General features: G+C 34.5%; 1 non-coding gene across 5 annotated transcripts; it reads right to left on the reverse strand.

Moving 5' to 3' along the window:
* Nucleotides 1–422: 422 nt before the first annotated feature.
* Nucleotides 423–9,207, reverse strand: LOC114280147 (uncharacterized). 5 transcript variants are annotated; one of them, XR_014339603.1, is made up of 9 exons: nt 8,976–9,207; nt 8,507–8,831; nt 8,047–8,210; nt 7,314–7,462; nt 6,711–6,779; nt 5,631–5,762; nt 4,328–4,479; nt 4,026–4,218; nt 423–884 (listed from the first exon to the last, which is right to left on the reverse strand). It is a non-coding gene; the product is annotated as an uncharacterized LOC114280147 (transcript). The 5 variants fall into 5 exon arrangements; XR_014339602.1 differs by having other exon boundaries at nt 4,328–4,522; XR_014339606.1 differs by lacking the exon at nt 7,314–7,462.
* Between the last annotated feature and the right edge of the window lie 10,949 nt (nt 9,208–20,156).

Here is a 20,156-nt window from a genome sequence, read left to right on the forward strand (position 1 = left end):
TTAAAATTTTAGTCGGTAAAAGTATTTTTATAATTTAGTTTTTTATTTTTAGTTACGAAATATTTTAGTCGCCAAATGTTTAATTTGCTTTTGACTACTAAACTTTTAATCGCCAAATATCTTCTTTTTTTTTTTTTTTGGGCCTACTAAACTTTTAATCGCTAAATATCTTCTTTTTTTTTGCTACAAAACTTTTAGTCGCCAAATGTCTTTTTTTTTTTTACTACAAAACTTTTAATCGCCAAATGTTTTTTCCTAATTTCTTTTTAACTACTAATTGTTTAGTCGCCAAAAACATGATATTATGTTTTATCACGAAATTATAATTTCTCCACAATCTGTCTATATACAATGCAACCTGTAATACGTATATAAACAAAATGATACATACTATCATCATTCCACAATCTTCATCCATATACCAAAAATAAATAACATTAAATATCAAAGTCCATACAAATCAATTATTGTCCAAACTAAAATAATAATTCCATACAAAATATATCATACAAGAATCAAAGCCCTCCGTATACAAAAAACACATTTACTACCAAGCAAAGTTATCATTTGGCATGGTACAAATTACCATTGTAATCTGTACCACAACAAAATGTGATATATGTACCACGACAAAAGTTTTCTATGGACCATGACAAAACATTCTATATGTACGCTGACAAATGGTATATATGTACCACGACAGAAGGTGATCTATGTACCACGATAGTCATTATCTGTTGATTGTCAAAAGTTCTCTGTATCAGTAATAATGAACTACACAAAAGCTGAGGACGACAAAAGTATTATATTAGTTTTATGCAAAAGTGAAAATTCTTCTCTATACACCAATATGGATTATCCACAAGTCCACGCAACAAAACCATCTACAAAGAAAAACAAAAAACGAAATATTAGAATTGGTTACAAAATATCAATTCAATCAGCCATATGAAACATGTTCTAACATGCATTTAAGGTAGAACAATCGAGAAATGTCTTCTTAGAAATAAAAGAAAGTATATATATATATATATATATATGTATGTATCATGCAATATTTATTCCAACCAACTGCACAATATAATATGTAATTTCTTCGTTCTATAAATGAAGTTGCTTTTTTAACTAAGTGTTGCAAGTTTTTCGACCAAGTGTAAGGCGTATTTGGGGGCTGTTATGAATTTTTGCCCTGCAGAAACTCCATTTTTCGACTAAGTTTAGGGCATATTCGGCTCTAACTCCCAACCTACGGGTCCGAATTACGTTCCGTCAATTCTCACAAGTCCTATTTGTCATTGGGGAACTATTCGTATGAGCCACACGGTGGTTCAGGGGCTGTTTTGAATTTTCGCCCTCGAAACGCCCTTTTTGGACTATGTTTAGGGCATATTCAGCTCTAACTCCCAACCTACGGGTCCAAATTACGTTCCGTCAATTCTCACAAGTCCTATTTGTCATGGGGGAACTGTCTGTGTGAGCCACACGGTGGTTCAAGGGTTGTTTTGAATTTTCACCCCCGAAACGCCCTTTTTCGACTAAGTTTAGAGCGTATTTGGCTCTAACTCCCAACCTACGGGCCCGGATTACATTCCGTCAGTTCTCACAAGTCCTATTTGTCATGAGGGAACTGTCCGTGTGAGCCACACAGTGGTCAGGGACTGTTTTGAAATTTCGCCCCCCGAAACGTCCTTTTTCAACTAAGTTTCGACGTATTCGGCTCTAACTCTCTACCTGCCGGTCCGAATTACGTTCCGTCAGTTCTTACAAGTCCTATTTGTCATGGCGAAGCTATCTGTGTGAGCCACACGGTGGTTCGGGGGCTATTTTGAATTTTCGCCCCCGAAAAGCCCTTTTTCGACTAAGTTTTGGGCGTATTCGGCTCTAACTCTCTACCTACGAGTCCAAATTACGTTTTGTCAGTTGTCACAAGTCCTATTTTTCATGGGGAAGCTGTCCGTGAGAGTCACACGGTCATTTTGGGGCTATTTTGAATTTTCGCCCCCAAAACGCCCTTTTTTGACTAAGTTTAGGATGTATTCAGCTCTAACTCCCAACCTACGGGTCCAAATTACGTTCCGTCAATTCTCACAAGTCCTATTTGTCATGGGGGAACTGTTTGTGTGAGCCACACGGTGGTTCAAGGGTTGTTTTGAATTTTCACCCCCGAAACGCCCTTTTTCGACTAAGTTTAGAGCGTATTTGGCTCTAACTCCCAACCTACGCGCCCAGATTACATTCCGTCAGTTCTCACAAGTCCTATTTGTTATGGGGGAACTGTCCGTGTGAGCCACACGATGGTTTGGGGGCTGTTTTGAATTTTCGCCCCCGAAACGCCCTTTTTCGACTCTAACTCTCTACTTACGGGTCCGAATACGTTCCGTCAGTTCTCACAAGTCCTATTTGTCATGGCGAAGCTATCCGTGTGAGCCACACGATCGTTCGGGGGCTGTTTTGAATTTTCGCCCTTGAAACGCCCTTTTTCAATTAAGTTTTCAATTTTCGGGAAAGCTCTTTTTCGAGTAAGTTTAGGGCGTATTTGGCTCTAACTCTCCACCTACGGGTTCGAATTACATTTCGTTAGTTGTTACAAGTCCTATTTGTCGTGGGAAAGCTGTCCGTGAGTGTCACACGGTCGTTCAGGGACTGTTTTGAATTTTCGCCCCCGAAATGCTCTTTTCATTTTTTAGTTTTTGGTGATAATATATAATCATAATGATAAGCTTTGATTTAACAATCAACTCTGTACCTTTGTTGGTTGGATGGCATTATTGTCTTCCTTACAGCCTGTACACCATATGGATTGTACCCATCTATTTGTAAATTTTGGAAGAAAAAATTTAGAGGGCAATTCAATTTGAATTCATTGGATAGTCAATGTCTAGTCAAATACATTTCTCTGAACTTAAGAATTACTGAAAAACAGAGTGATGCAATTTTTTATACCATTGAGTACATTTCTATGGTAACCTAAGATCATAACTGTGTGGAGAAACAATGTGTAGTTTATGTTGCTATAATATTAATTTTAATTTTGGTTTTTGAGCCTTTTGTTTTAATTAGTTTATCGAGATTTAGTTTTTGAATTTTTTTTTGGAGAGTTTTGCAACTTTTCTAACTGTACTCCCTAAACATTGAATTGTATTAACTGTTTACAAACTTATCTAACTGTATAGAAAATTTAGGTACAATTTATGTAACTGTTGAAGAGGAATGATGAGAGTACACATTGCACAGTTGACTAGATTGTTTGCTACTTTTTGTAAGTTCATTACAATGGCCCTGTTTGGTGCAGCTTAAAAGCTGTTTATTTCAGCTTTCAGCTTAATTTAAGCTATTTTGATGTGTTTGGTTTAGCTTATAACTTATAACTTATAGCTTTTTGAAAGTCAGAAATCAGCTTATTCTTTGAGTGGGGCAGGAGATGCTTAATTTATAAGTCAGAAATCAACTTATGTTCATAGTTATAAGCTATAAGCTGTTTAAGCATAAGTTATAAGCACTTTCCCATAGCTCTACCAAACAGGGCCAATACAAATGCAATGGCGCAATGGCTCAATGCTAGAAATTACAGATGCAATGGGTCAACTGTTACTTGAGTCCAACAACATTACTTATAGTCTTCACTAAGATTTTTCATTTCTTCTTTTCTGTGTAACAAATTATAGGACTCAAAAACCAAAATTAACATCCAACAATTCCTGGACAATAAGCCTCATCTGACGGATCAAAATTTCAGCCTATTGACAAAATGAAAAATAAAATAAAAATACAAATAACAACTCTAATGAGATTAGTCTATCTCTAAAAGATCAGTGATAGAAGCATTCAAGGTCAAAATCGCATAACGGGTACTATGATAGGCCCTCTCTACCTATACATATTTTAATTCTTCAATTGCATGATCTTAGCTTGCCCTCATGCTTAACAACAAAGAGATAGTATTTAAATTTAGATTTTTTTATTTTAGATAACACCCAAGAAATTGATTGTCAAAACAATGTCAATGCCAAAAGTTAAAGACTTACAAGACCATTATGTTTGTGGGTGCGAAGAAAATGAAGCAAAGGTTCCAAATTTTCTTTATTACGGAACATGATTGAAGACAGGTGACGATTGAGAAATTGAACCCCATTGCCAATGGAAGATGACCAAGTTGGTCTAGAAAATGTTGCATTGAATGGCTCAAAATCAAGTTCCAGCACAAAATTTTCATTGTACCTAGACCAGGTTCCAAATTCCAGATTCCAATTAAACTTGTGATGAATTAAATAAATATGCAAAGGGGTAGATTAATAATGATTAAACAATTTCAAGGGAGATTCCTTACTCTCCATCCACAAGTTCTTCTTTGAAGCGAAGATATTCTGGAACACTTAATTGTTCCACACTCAATTCATACACATTGACACGAACATATTCCCAAATACTAGGTCTTGGGCGAATTGCTATTACCACAAATGGGGGTAGAACTATAGCTTACTGCAATTGTGATGTATTAATCAAGTGTGCTAGCAAAAAGAATCTGAACAAAATATAAACAGAAAAAGAATTCATATATTGTGCCATTGTTCTAAAAGGCTTCCAAAGAATATGATTGTGAAACTAGAAGCATAATGCAGTTGGTACACAAAATCAACACCAAAAATAGAAATAAGATTATTTACTGGAAAAGTAAAATGCTGAAATTTAAACAAGCATGGGCTTATTTTCTATGTGCATTAACAGACTCAGTTTATGCTACTAAACAAATAATCTTCTCATGCTAAATATTAAATAAGAGATGTTAATTTCAATGGAGATCATCTACATAACTGGACTTTTTGTGAATGATGTTTAACAATGTCAAGAGAAGACTAATCTATTACATGGAAGGGAACCATTTATTAAGAGAAACCTTCTTTCATTTATCATTTTTCAAATTGCATGGATCTTTCCCAAATAACATGGTTCCCTATCCTTGACATTCAGTTGCATGAAATAAAAATCAAAACAAATTGAAGAAACTAGAAGAGACGAAGATATAAAACAAGTCTCTAAGCTTCAGAACAATTTATTAAAACGAAAAGTGAAGTAATTTGGGTTTCTTATATATATGTGCACACATAAATATGGTCGATGGTCTTGTGGCCTAGTGACATCACCCCAACACTTCCACAGCAGAGATTGGGGATTCAAGCCCCGGTAGGGGCATGGGTGTTTGGATGGATCTGGGAGGGGTAGGGCATTAAGGGGTATTTGGGAGAATGCACCAATTAAAGAAAAAAACATACAAATTATATATACACATGCAAATACATGTGCAGACACAACCATAAAGACAAAATTAGTTGATGATGTGACAAAAGGTAACATTATTGTGTAATGCTATAAACATATTCACAGAATTGACAATGAATGTAATACTATCAATACTGCATTTTTTGCATTTTCTGGAAAAAATATATATATACATATATATATATATATATTCATGTTTTTTTCGCCTTATAGCTGCTATAAACAATTATTAGACTGGAATACCAAAAATAAATATCAATTTATATATATATTTTTTTTTAGTAATTCAATTTCCATGAGTCCTTCAAATGGTCCTGTTAGGTTGTAACCTTTACAGTTAGTGCCGCGCTTACCTGTGCAAACTTCAAAATTTGGCTATAAGGACTCTCTTTGAGCTCTTGCATGACTCCATCTTCTCCAACAACATTCTCAAACTCATCAATCAGCTGATGATGTTGCAATATCCCCTTTCCTTAGCAACATACCTTCCAAAATCACAACAAATTAAAACCCAACTCCCAATTTAAAACGCACACACACACACTCACAAAAAAAAATATAAATAAATAAATAAAAAAAGCCTCATCTCAAGGCAACTTTTTATTTTTATTTTTTATAACTCAATATCCGAGCCAATTAATCTAGGACCAAGGTATTAGGAAATAATTATCCAAAAAGCTTAAGGTATTAGAAATAAATCCAACAATATATATATCAAGTTAATACTTTTCCTTATGTGTAACTTTGTTGCACATGGAGAGACAAATAGACCGAAAAAACAAGATGCACAATGAGAAGTAAAATAGAGTACACAATGCATGAAGACAAATAAAATAGAGTGCATAATGAGAAAAATACTAGAACGACAAGACAGGAATAGACTATAAAACTTTTTAGTTCACACCATTTTCTCTTTCGAGTATCAACTAAACAAAAATCCATTATTCGTATATTAACTATTGAATCTGAACCATGAATTTTTGTTAACAATTGACAATATAATGTGAACTAAGCAACACAAAAAAAAAAAAAAAAAAAAAAGAAAAAGAAAAAAAGACTAGTGTGCAAATAGAAGCTCATAGAAGTAGAGCTCTATTCCTAGAAGTTTTAAGTTAGTAGACTCAACAACCAACAATGTATGGCAAGCAAACAGCAAACCATGCAAGAGAGAGAGAGAGAGAGAGAGAGATGAACCTAGAGAAGCCCATTCTAGTATGAAAGCCCATTATTCCTTCATTCTAGTTTAAATCATACGTACAAAATTTAATTGGTTGAGTTATTCGTTTCAAAGGAATTCTGAAGTAATATGATTTGACAAATCATGAACACTTCCCTCCATATAAAGGACACTTAAAAATACCCTGTTCTATCCATGAGTAAATTTTTAGTTGCTTATATGTTTCTAGACATCCTATTCTATCCATGAGTCATACCATTTATCACTGGAACCCAACTCAAAAATGGCAGAGACTGTCCAAATTGTTGAGCCCATCACTCAGCACCTGAAAAAGAGACAAAATTAATATTATAGTGAAATACAGCTAAAAGAATAAAAACCTAATCAATGAATGAGTTTTTTTTAAACCTATTAATTGGTTAAAATATTTATGTCTATAATGAGTGCCTTAAATATGTAAAAGGGCTACTTATCAATGTATAAATATACAAAAGGGTCGTACAAACTATAGCTGTAAAGAAATAGACCACATATATTAGCATCAGACCCTCCATAGGCCCATTTATTGTAGGCAGAATAAGGGTATTGATGAAATAGCTAACAACGAGAAAAATATTAATAACAATAAAATAAATGGCTTCCCATTGAAATAAATCAATAAACTGAAAGAAAAATGTTATGATCATAAGTTGAATCAAAAGCAACAGCGTTAATGCTAGAAAGCAAATTTTCCATCATCAAATACTAGAACAATCTAAATGGGTTCCATTGAAGGAATTCAAATTTAGGCCTTCACAACATAACTACTAAACCAAATCATTTATAGCCCCCTGAAGAGGCAATGTACACAATACATTACCTTGTTCATGCTGTAAACATGTTCACCTTTTCATGTATTAAGGAATCATTTGAAAACTGACAATTAGACAAAATCCATATTCCTTTGCAATTCCTTTAGAAGTGGAGGGGTAACAAAATGACTTCTATGCAAGAATGAATCATCAAAGTCTGTGATAAGCCAAAATGTAATGAAATAGTATTAGTTGGACCACTTACTACTCCCATGTTGCACAATAAAATGGAACTATTGAAATCTCCCAAAACTAACAACTAATATTACTAACTGATGTCTACCTATGTCAAAAAATATATATATATATATATATATATCCTAGGTGCGCCTTTAATAACACTGGTATACAATAAATACAATGACATGAATATCATTTCAAATTAAGGGTAAAATATTCATTACAAATTGTTAAAATTAAAAAATAGGAATTCATCTCCTAATTTTCACTAGGAATTTTCCCTTCTTTTTTTTTCTTTCTTTCTTTCTTCTTCTTCTTCTTCTTCTTCTTTTTTTTTTTTTTTTTTTTTGTGGTACTGGTCAATAGGAAGATTGAACCCTTTGTTTGAGAATTTTTGCATGTACTTCATATATTGGTGACATAGCTCCCCAATTGAATGGTTCAGTTATACCTTTGGAATATACAGTTCTCATATGGTGCACTTCATTGAATTTATAGTAAATACAATAAAGAAAAATATATAAAAAACATAATGTAAGCAATTGATTGTAAGGAACTCACCAAAATTAAAACCTAATGTGGTAATAAGGGCCTTATTGCAGATCACAATTGAAATTGACGAAACCACTGATAGACTCAGTGCGCCAATGGTCCTGAGCTGAAACCTCTTGCTCTCAATCATCTTCTCTCTTTCTTTTCTCCAATCACAACACCTTAATTTCAATCTAGCAACAATGCATAAATAAATAAATAAAAATTTAAAAAAAAACCTAAATTTCACAGCAAATGAAAAAAGAAAATTACAAAAGAAAATCTAAAATAAATTACAAAAAACATCATAACTTATTCTAGATATGCTCGAGAAGAGCACAAATTCGAAAGTGAAACGAACTCAATTTTTCAAATTAAAACCAGTCAATGAAAAAAAACAAATTAAAATCAGTACATGTTAGCCATTCATTCAAAGTATTAGATCTGATCCCTAAATGAATGAATATATGGAGAGATTGGAGAGACTTACAGTTTGAGCTTGATCACCAGAAGGAGAAATAATCAGGGGCTTGTGATTGCGTGTTTATGTATATCTTCAGAGCCAGTGTAACCACCGAACTACAGATCTCAGAAGAGCAGCGTACAGAGAGAGAGAGAGAGGCGAAGAGCCTGACTGGCATCTAACAGAACTTCTAAATATATCCCATAATCGAATCGGAATCGTACTCTCCATTTTATTTATTGTATGGAACAATGGAGCATAATACAGATCATGAGCCATAATGAACACAATGATCGAATTTACCACTTGGAGCAACAAAAGTGTGGAATTAAACACAACTTGGAGCTCATATCTGCTTCAAATGTAGAAAAAGAGTAAAGCCCTAAAATGATTTTATCAAAATCCTACAACATCAAAAATAAAATCAAACCCTAGATCCGTGATGGTGAAGGGAAGGGGGATAGAGAAAGAAAGAGAGGGATAGAGAAAGAAAAACCTGAATCTGGTTGAGAGGGTGGAGCCGCGATGGTGACCGACGGTAACGAGAGTCGCAATGGTCAGCAGCGGTGGCTGTTAGCAGGGATGGTGAGTCTGTGAGAAGAGGGAGAGCAAGTGACTGTAGGCTTTTGTTTCGGTGTAGGTTGTGTAGACATTGATGGAGAGATAAAGGGGGGGAGAGAGAGAGAGAGAGAGAGAGAGAGAGAAGAAAAGAACCCCTGTTTGAAAATATTGAGAAGAACTGCGCGCCAACATTTAAGGTTTCCCACTAAAATTTTATATACATTTAGTGACTAAACTTGTTTTTTGTCGCCAAAGGCTAATTTACAATGACTAATTTATTTAGTAGCCAAATATTTAAATAACAGCAACTAATATTTTAGTCGCCAAAAGTAACCATTTTGGTGACTAGAGGTATTTTAGTCACCGAAAAGAAATATTCAGTGACCAATATTTTTGTCACAAAAGATAAAAGTAAAATTTATACTTTTTATTTAGTGACTAAATTATTTTTGTAGGCAAAAATTGCCTTACAGCGACTACAATTTTTTTAATCACCGAAAATGAATATTTGCCGACCAAAACTTTGGTCACCAAAGTTTAATAGCAAACATTATGCTAACCTTTTGGCAACTAACTGTATTTTAGTAGCCAAAAATTGGCATATCATGACTAACAAAAATTTTAGTAGCCTAAAATATGATCTAATGCCGACTAAAACAATTTTTAGTCACCTATTGTCACATATTTAGCGACTAATTTTTTTTTAGTCGCCAATAATTAAGATACAGTTACTAAAAAAAAATTAGTAGCTAAAAACCATATTCAATGGCGACCAATGTAATTTTTAGTCACCTATTCTACAACTTTTGGCGACTAAAATTAAAAGTGTAAATTGTTGTAGTGTGTGCATTGGATTGTCATTTTTTTTTATTCTTTATTCATTCCAAAGGGTACATTGGTGGGGTAGATTTATATAGAACATGTATAGTTATTGAAGCTTCACTTACTATGTTATTTTTTTTAATTATTAATTTTAAGTCCAAGCTACCTAATTGTGATTGATTGGTTTCTCTTTGTCATTGTATTTTACTTTAGGAAAAGTCTACATCGTTACATAATTTTTAGGAAATTGGGCACTGTTGTAGGGATTAAATCCTAAGAGTTTGAAATATCAGATCGCGTATCATGTTGTATTATTAAGAGATCGAAGAGAGATGTGTACCTGAATCCATTATGACGGTTGAGCGGAAACGTGATTACGAGACAACCTTCCAATCCTTTCCTTACTTTAATGCCCTTTAATCTCTTCTTGAGAGGATCAGGAGAATGTGATTTCCTTTTGCATATATAGGCAGGATTGGGGACCATTACCCCTAAAAGTTGATAGTTTTCAATCTGACAGTTGTAGGCAGTTAAAAAACGAACTATCATAACTATCATAATTTCTATTCCTACCCCTCATAGAAATAGAAATTACACAATGGTATCTACACATTAATTCCATGACAAACATACGCTTAAGCCTACTTATAACTAAATTAAATCACTTAAGTTTTAGGCTTCTTAAATGATAACACACATTTAAATATGTGGTCCCAATTAGAAATTAATCTAACAATCTCCCACTAGACCACATATGTCACTTGATAAATGTGTTTAACTTTAGTGAGCTCAGAAATTTGTTATCATGACTTGAGGGTATCTAAATAATCTTGTCCATTAACTATATTGATATAGGATCAAAGCGGTCTTTGTTACATTAATCGTAACTTGACCCATCAGTGGTCACATATACCAACACAACCAAATGACATAGATCAATCATGGATGCATAGCATGGAAATTACATATAATGTAATCCACACATGTCTATTTCCAACTGGTCTTACTTAACTTTATTGAGATCAATACTTCAAAATACGTAACAGAGTGTAATAAACTAAATACTTCATTTTGGCAGAAACCAATCCAAGTACATAGATAAAACTCAAGTTTAACATAAAGCAATAATACAATAATACAAATACAAACTCCCACTAAACCAAGTGTTCTCAAATAGAACAACACCCATATGAGCAGTGTGCTCATGAAAGACCTTGGGTGGTAGTCCCTTCGTAAGCGGATCCGCTATCATGGAGTTTGTCCTAATATGCTCTATGGAAATCTGTCCACTTTGTACTCTTTCTTTTACAACTAGGAACTTGATGTCAATATGCTTCAACTTTGTCGAGCTCCTATTGTTATTGGAATATAGAACTGCTGACTTATTATCACAGTATAACTTGAGTGGTCTTTCAATACCTTCCAAAATGCGCAACCTAGTGACAAAATTCTGTAGCCATATTCCATGATTTGATGCCTCGTAACATGCTACAAACTCTGTGGCTATGGTGGACGAAGCTATGAGTGTTTTCTTGGTAGACCTCGAAGAAATCGCTTCACCGGCTAATAGATAAATATAGCCTGATGCGGATCCCCTACTGTCTTGGCATTTAGCAAAATCGAAGTCGAAAATACCCAACGATCTCTAATTGATTCAATCTCATATATGTGAGCATATATTTCTTTGTTCTCTGTAAATACCTTATAACTCACTTGACCGCTTTCCAATGATCCATGCCGGGGTTACTTAAATATCTGCCTAACATGCCAACTATGAACATAATATCTGGACGTGTACATACTTGGACATACGTTAGACTCCCTACAGCCGAGGCATAAAAAATCTTTTGCATTTCTTTAATTTCAAGACTGTTCTTCAGGCATTGGCTGAGACTAAACTTGTCTCCCTTAGCGACCGGGGTTTCACCTGCTTTGCAATTTTGCATGCCAAATCTGTTAAGGACTTTTTCGATATAGCTCCTTTGTGATAATCCTAGAATACCCCGAGAATGATCTCGATGTATTTCGATTCCTAATACAAAGGAAGCGTCACCAAGATCTTTCATTTCAAAATTCTTTGATAGAAATCTCTTGGTGTCATGCAATAAGCCTATATCGTTTGTGGCAAGCAATATGTCATCGATATATAAAACCAGGAATATGTGTTTACTCCCATTGAACTTGTGATACACACATTCATAAATGACATTTGTTTCAAAGCCATACGAAGTAATAACTTGATGAAATTTGAAGTACCATTGACGAGAAGCTTGTTTGAGTCCATAGATGGATTTGGTCAATTTGCATACCATATTCTTTGGGTCTCCCGACACAAAGTTTTCTGGTTGCACCATATAAATTGTTTCTTCAATGTCACCATTGAGAAATGCTATTTTGACATCCATCTGATGCAACTCAAGGTTAAAATGTGCAACAAGTGCCATAATTGTCCTAAAAGAGTCTTTCGTTGAAACCGGAGAGAAAGTTTCTTTAAAGTCAATTTCTTGTTTTTGAGTAAAGCCTTTGGCTACAAGACGTGTCTTATACCTATCCACATTACCATTTGAATCCCTTTTGGTTTTAAATATCCATTTATAACCTCCGAGCTTTACACCAACGAGTAATGGGACAAGTTCCCAAACTTTATTGTCTTGCATAGACTTATACTCTTCATTCATGGTTTTTATCCATTTATGAGAGTTGAAACTTTGCATGGCTTGACGAAAGTTGATTGGATCATCTTTCGACATTCCATTTTCTGCCTTATGTTCCTGGAGATATACGATATAATCATTCGAAATTGCAAATCTCCGTTCTGTCGTGGTTTGCCTTAATGGCACAGGTTTTTGAGGTTGTTGAGTTTGTTCCTCAGGAACAATTACCTCATCTGGAATGAGAGGTTGAACAACATTATTTGGTTGAGGATCCAAATTTACTTCTTCTGCAATGACAGGTATAGGGACTTGCATTTGGTCAAAAGTAGTAGTAGGAATTGGGATTGCTCCCTCTTCCTCCTTAAAAACAATGTCTCTAATTGGATTTCTCCCCCTAAACTCAACATCCTCAAAAAATGTTACAGTTCCCCTCTCAAATATTGACCTACTTGTGGGATCATAAAACTTATAGCTCCTTGACCGCTCGGCATAGCCAATAAAGTAGCTGCTGACGTTTTTGGAGTCCAATTTTCTTTTATGAGGTTTATAAGGTCTCGCCTCTGCAGGACACCCCCACACATACAAGTGCTTTAGACTAGGCTTTTGCCCCAACCCAAAGCTCATAAGGTGTTTTTGCAGCTACTTTCGTTGGTACTCGATTTAAGATATAAGTTGCTGTCTTCAGAGCCTCACCCTAGAGGGACTCTGGGAAAGTAGAATGACTAATCATACTTCTTACCTCATCTTTAAGAGTCCGATTTCGTCTCTTAGATACACCGTTCATGCTAGGTGATTGTAACAACCTTGACCCATGATTAACGTTAATTCATGCTTAATTACGCCTAATGAATAATTGAAGTGAAATGTTGTATCACATGTTGCCTTATGTGTGTATATATCTATTTAACACAGAAAGATCTGTTCACGTTTTTATTTTGGTTTACGAATTGAAGGCCTTATCGGTATCCAATTCAGAAATTGACTTGATTTATGTGTTAATTAGAATTTTTAAATTTTATGGTAGGTTCAATTGAAATTCAATTCAGAACGATTTTATTGGATTAATTTAATGGCCACTTATTTAGCCTTAATTATTTATCTTCAAGTGAGCCTATATAACGCTTCTTATATGCCTTTATTCTTTCTTTCTTCTTCATTCAACATATTTGAGCTCCCTCATTCAAGCAAAACGTGAGAGAGTGAGAGAGAGAAGACAATTGAGATCAAAAGTTGGGATAGGAGAGAATTGCCAAGAAGTATTAGAATTTGCCAAGAATTTGGGAATTGAAGCTCCCTCATTTGTGCAATTCAGACTCTAGGTAAGAGAATTAGCCGTTGATCTTGTAATGTAGTTGATTAATGTATGAAAAAAAGTGAATTAAGTGAATTCATGAAGGAATTGAGCTAGAATTGAAGAAAACTAAGTCATTCCATACATGCATACATATTTTCTCACATTTTGGGTTTAATTTCCAAGAATTCCCTCATGCATGTTTTGAATTCACTTTAATTTTGGAGAATCATCAAGTTTCATGTTATTTTGTAGCATTTGATCATGTCTTGAGAAGCTTATGCTCAAAGAAATTCATGCATGTCATGTTCATGGAGCATTCATAAATTTTAAGTCGAATTTTTGCACAATTGGCAAGTTATTTGGCCATGATTTCTTGAAAAGATCCTTAATTCATGATGTTTTATGATTTTTTAAGGGTTTCCTCAAGTTTGGGCCTAGAAAAATCGAGTTTGATGCTTTAAGGTTGAGTTTTGAACTTGGAGAACAAATATGGAAATTCCAGAATTTGCACCTACGCTCGAGCGTAGGAGTTGACGCTTGAGCGACCACTTTGAGTGCGTGCACTTCCGCTCGAGCGACCATAAGTCCGCTCGAGCGACCATAAGTCCGCTCGAGCGTGAAATGCAAGCTCCTAGAAGTTCATGTGTTGTTGCAGATCACTCGAGCGACAAAAGTCACGCTCGAGCGAGGGTCTAAGTCTCATGCTCGAGCGAGGATTGAGCGTCCATCGAGCATGAAAATCAAGTAACCAATACTTTTTCAAAGTTTGCAGACCACTTGAGTGAAGGAAGTTGCGCTCGAGCGAACCTTCATGTTTTCCATGTCTGCTCGAGCGAGCGAGGAAAGCCACGCTCGAGCGTGGACCTTGTTTTCAGCAAGTTTTGAAAAATGTTTTCAAGTACATTTTTGCATCCTCATTCCATCCTAGGCATTCCTAGGCCAAGATTAAGACACCATAATGAGGATAAAGGCTAGAAACACACTAAAAATAATGAAATAAGTTATGTACATTCCGAGCATGTGTTTTAATGTATGTATCTGTTATGTTATGTAGGTCGCATGCCGTAAGACATCTGATTTTCTTATTCTGTCTGTTTACCTTGGAGCCTCTGTTATCTATGAGTAATAACTTTATAAAGCTATGTTCAACTATAAGTATTTTCTGAATGATATAAGATGATATGTTTCTGAAATATTATTTTCTGTATGAATGAATGGTTATCCAATGTTTTTGAAATGTATTCGTGGCATTCTTAGGTTCAAATGACATCTGTTATCTGTTCTGATATGTCTCAATTATGGGTCTACTGTACGTCTCATGAGCCAACTATTATGGATCCTTATGTATACGTCCCTTTATGGGCTAACTGTACGTCTCATGAGCCATCTGTACCGTCTTCGTGTACGTGAGTCAACTGTATGCCTTTATGGTTGTCCCTTTATGGGTCAACTGTATGCCTTTATGGCCGTCCCTTTATAGGTCAATTGTTTCTACTAGTACTAATGAATGTGCCACGTATGATTAATTGCAAGTTCTAATTAAGAATACGACTCTGAAACTGTATCTATTATGTTCTATGATTTTCGAACATAATTACAAATTCATTTCTGACAACTATTGAATTCTGTTTTCTGTAACTGTTATGGACAACATTCATTAAACCTCTTTACTCTGTTATTATTCACTGGGCTCTAACTCATTATTTATATTATGTATGTAGGTGAGCAGGCACGTGACCAGGCCCAGAGTTGATGGCCTATATTTTTGTTTTGTCAGCCAACTACCGTGCCTCCTGAGGAGGTTCCTTTTGAGAGGATTATGTCAAGGCTTTAGTTGAGCTTGTTTTGTATACATGTACTTGGGCTAAGTACCCTTTGATCTTATCTATGTAATTGAGTGACACAAGACTAATGTATTTTTGACGTCACATCTGTATATATATAAGTTTGTTTTGAAAATCTCTATCCCATGAACGTCTGCACAACTCTATGGATATATTAATTTTGTAAATTTGCTTCCATAGCCTCTATCTTATGTTATCCTATTCAGAGGCCTTTGGTAATCTAAGGATTATTGACCGGTTACGACGCTAAACCCATAGGGACGGGTATTGGTCGTGACAGTGATCCTAGCATGGTGTATTGTGGGATGATTCCACATTCCTCTAGGTATTTAGCAAATGGTCTAGGACGTTGTTCACCAGATCCGTTATATCTGCCATAGTATTTACTACCACGGTCAGACCTGATACTTTTTATCCGTTTGTTGAGTTGTAACTTAACTTCGGCCTTAAACTTTTTGAATATGTCCAAAAACAATGATTTCTCATGTATAAGAAATAGATACCCATATCGGGAGTAGTCGTCTATGAATATTATAAAATATTGTTGACCATTCCAAGATGTCGTAGGGAATGGCCCACATATATCCATATGAATTAATTCTAAGATGTCCGTAGTCCGATTGGCACCTAACTTCTTCATTTTGGTCTGTTTTCCCTTTATACACTCAACACAGACATCAAAGTCTGAAAAATCAAGAGAGTCCAAAATCCCATCAGACACAGGTCGCTCAACTCTAGATTTAGAGATGTGACCTAGGTGTTTGTGCCATAATGAGGCTGAATTTTCCTTATTTATTTTACGCTTCATACCTCGTGATTCCATTTGCAAGGTTTCATTATAAGATGAAATAGTTTCTAGCAAATATAGATTATCAAAAGCATTAAGTAAACCAGTACCAACAACATTTGAATTAATAGACAAACTGAATTGCTTATTTCCAAAAGAACAACAATATCCAAATTTGTCTAACACATAAATAAAAACCAAATTCCATCTAAAGGACGGTACAACAAAAGTGTCTTTTAAATCCAAATAGTAACCAGTCTTAAGTAATAATCTAAAGTGCCCTATTGCCTTCACTTCCACTGACTTGCGATCACCCACAAAGATATGTCTTTCAGCATCAGTTGGCTTTCAGTAGTTCAGGCAACCCTACATAGAAATGCATATGTGAGTAGTAGCACTAGAATCTACGCATCAAGTGTTTCTTGGTACTGAGGTTAAATTTATCTCAGAACAGACTAAAACAGAAAATGTACCTTTCTTTACACGCCAGGCGGCGTATTTGGCACAATCCTTCTTCTTGTGTCCGGGCTTGCCACAACCATCCTCTTTTTTCTGTTTCTTTGGCTCTGGACCCTTAGGAGTAGCAACTTCTTTTCCCTTATACTTCCTCTTGCCCATATTCTTTGAGGTGCTAGCTAGATGAGCATTTTCGGTCCCGTCTTGCTTCAATCTCTCTTTTTCTTGCACACAAAATGAAATGAGCTCATTGAGAGTCCATTTCTCCTTCTGACAATTATAACTGACCTTAAATTGGTTAAATTGTGCAAGAAGAGAGATAAGAACTAAATGCACAAGCAAATCATCAGATAGGTTGAGCTTTAGTGCCTTAAGCTTTGAAGCAAGATGAGACATTTCCATGATGTACTCTTGAACATTACCCTTGCCTTATACTTCATTGAAATCAAGCTTTCTAAAAGCGTACTTGTTTCAGCCTTATCGTTTTTAGAAAAATGCTTCTGAATTTTCGAAAGAAATAGATTGGCAATGGTGACATCATCTGTTATTACACCCATGAAAACTTCTGGAATCCCGCGCTTCATGATCATAAGACTTAGCCTGTTGGAACGATCCCACTTTTCAAAGTATGCGATTTCCTCCGGAGTACTTTGTTTAGTGAGATCATTTGGTTTTGGCATTCTTAATGCCAAGTCTATGTCCATGCAGCCAAGAACAATTAATATGTTCTCTTTCCAGTCCTTAAAGTTTGTTCCATTTAACATTGGAACATTGTTCATGTTGGTAGAGATTGAAGTAGTCAATATTAAAGCTGAATAGAGAATAAAATAAAACGAATAAACAATCATTCTCACAGCAAATAACCAAATAAATAGTCTGTAAATCAAATAATTTTATGACAACATCTAAAGATACCTAACACAACATTAATACCAAGCCTTTGGGCAGTGATATTAACTATAAGTGGTATTCTTGTTGTAATGACCAAACATTGACAACAAGTTATGTCAAATAACAAATCTATCTTTTGATGGACTTATTATTCACATTAGGTTACCTTGATAATTGGCACATGTTTATCACCACAAATGTGTGTGCAATTCTGCCAAGTGTTAATCTTGTGTGTGCAATGTGTATGTCAAATACCCGCATGATGTATACATACATAAACATCCAAACATTCCATATAAAACAATCTAGACAAGACAGGTCGTTTTGGTGACATCTTGTTTTAATTGACTTATATTCAGAATGTTAGACAGTTGAACGAAATTATTTAAATTGAAATTGAAGACTCTTTAATTCATTAATCGTATATACTATGTATATATATATAACTGTACGCAAAAGTATTGCATTCACAATTTCTTTAAAATCAAAGGATTTTGCTGTATATCCAACTTTATCTAATCCATGGAAAATTTTTTATTTATTTTTTAAATTTTTATATTCTTGGTGCCATGAACATGAAATAAACACATGTACAAGAAAATCATAGTAGGAAAGGATTTTAAATAGACTATTAGAAAAGGCCCAAAGAGTCCAAAACAAAATAATAATAATAATAATAATAATAATAATAATAATAATAATAATAATAATAATAATAAATAGAACATGATATACACCCAAAATAAGAGTGGGCCATGATATCCACCACCTAATATGGAAATGCAACATGACGAGACCCAATTTGGCCTTTCAAATATCCGTTTGGATGAACTGCCTGTGAGAGACTATCGTCTCCATGTGTAAACACAAGTGCAAATCGATCTGGAATTTCATTACCTGTTTAAACATAGTGCATGATGCTGTCAATGAAATTCCAGAAAACAGTTCGTAAAAAAAAAAAAATGTTTTTATTTTTATTTTTATAGAACCAGAAAATTAGAAAAAAACTGTTTGTAAAAAACTATTTCTAGAAAACAAAACTTTAATAAAACAATTTCTGAAATACCAGTGCTGTTAAAAGATCAAGGTCTTTGCATCAAGGAACATCATTCCAATTAACCAAAACGAAAACCGATTCATAAATCAAAATGCTGAATAAACCCACAATTCTTTTTTCTTATCAGGTTTATGCCATGAAACAGTCAATCAAAATTAATGGCAAGAATGACTTATACTAAAATATCGATTTCTAACAAGAGACATGTTACAATGGCTTTGATACCACTTGTAGGGGTTAAATCCTAAGAGTTTGAAATATCGGATTGCGTATCATGTTGTATTATTAAGAGATCGAAGAGAGATGTGTACCCGAATCCATTATGACGATTGAGCAGAAGTGTAATTACGGGATAGCCTTCCAATCCTTTCCTCACTTTAATGCCGTTTAATCTCTTCTTGAGAGGATCTGGAGAATGTGATTTCCTTTTGCATATATAGGCAGGATTGGGGACCATTACCCCTAAAAGTTGATAGTTTTCAATCTGACAGTTGTAGGCAGTTAAAAAACTAACTATCATAACTATCATAATTTCTATTCCCGCCCCTCATAGAAATAGAAATTACACATTGGTTACACATTAATTCCATGACAAACATACCCTTAAGCCTACTTATAACTAAATTAGATCACTTAAGTTTTAGGTTTCTTAAATGATACACATTTAAATATGTGGTACCAAAATTAATCCAACAATTGAGAGAAAAGAGACAGTGGAGTTGAGTTTCCAGATTTGCAATTATGGTAACACAATGTAGAGGATCCATAGAGATTAGAATTGGAAAGAGCAATATGTTAGGCTTACTATTTGGTTTGATAATTTATATTTATTAACACAATAGATCACATATACATAATATTAATAGTTAAAGGTTAATGAAATGTGTTGTATCGAATTGTGAAAGTGTGACCATAGCATTTTTGAACTATTAAAACAAAAAACTAGTTGATAATTAGCTGACAGTCCGATGTTGGGTGCCGATGATAAAGAGTCGCCTGCTGAAAGATCGAACACATTACAAGATCACTTTGCATTTGAAACCATGTCAAATCATGAAGGAATGAGAAAAAATTGTAATGTGATCTCTAATTATTACGATATAAGCCTATTTATAGATTTATAATGGAGTGCTTAGCAAATAACCAAACTGTTAGTTAATCAAGTCACTTAAAAAAAGAAATAAATAAATAACAACATACAAATACAATCTTACTTTTGTTGGAAAATAATGGTTTCGACAACTTTAATTCAAAATTAAAATGGGACCCAGCTGTCGGTTGAGGCGAGTCTAAGTGGGGTTGTATTATCTT

The sequence above is a fragment of the Camellia sinensis genome, chromosome 9 (assembly GCF_055761805.1).
Source record: "Camellia sinensis isolate YWXY chromosome 9, ASM5576180v1, whole genome shotgun sequence".
In the NCBI taxonomy this organism is placed as follows: Eukaryota; Viridiplantae; Streptophyta; class Magnoliopsida; order Ericales; family Theaceae; genus Camellia; species Camellia sinensis.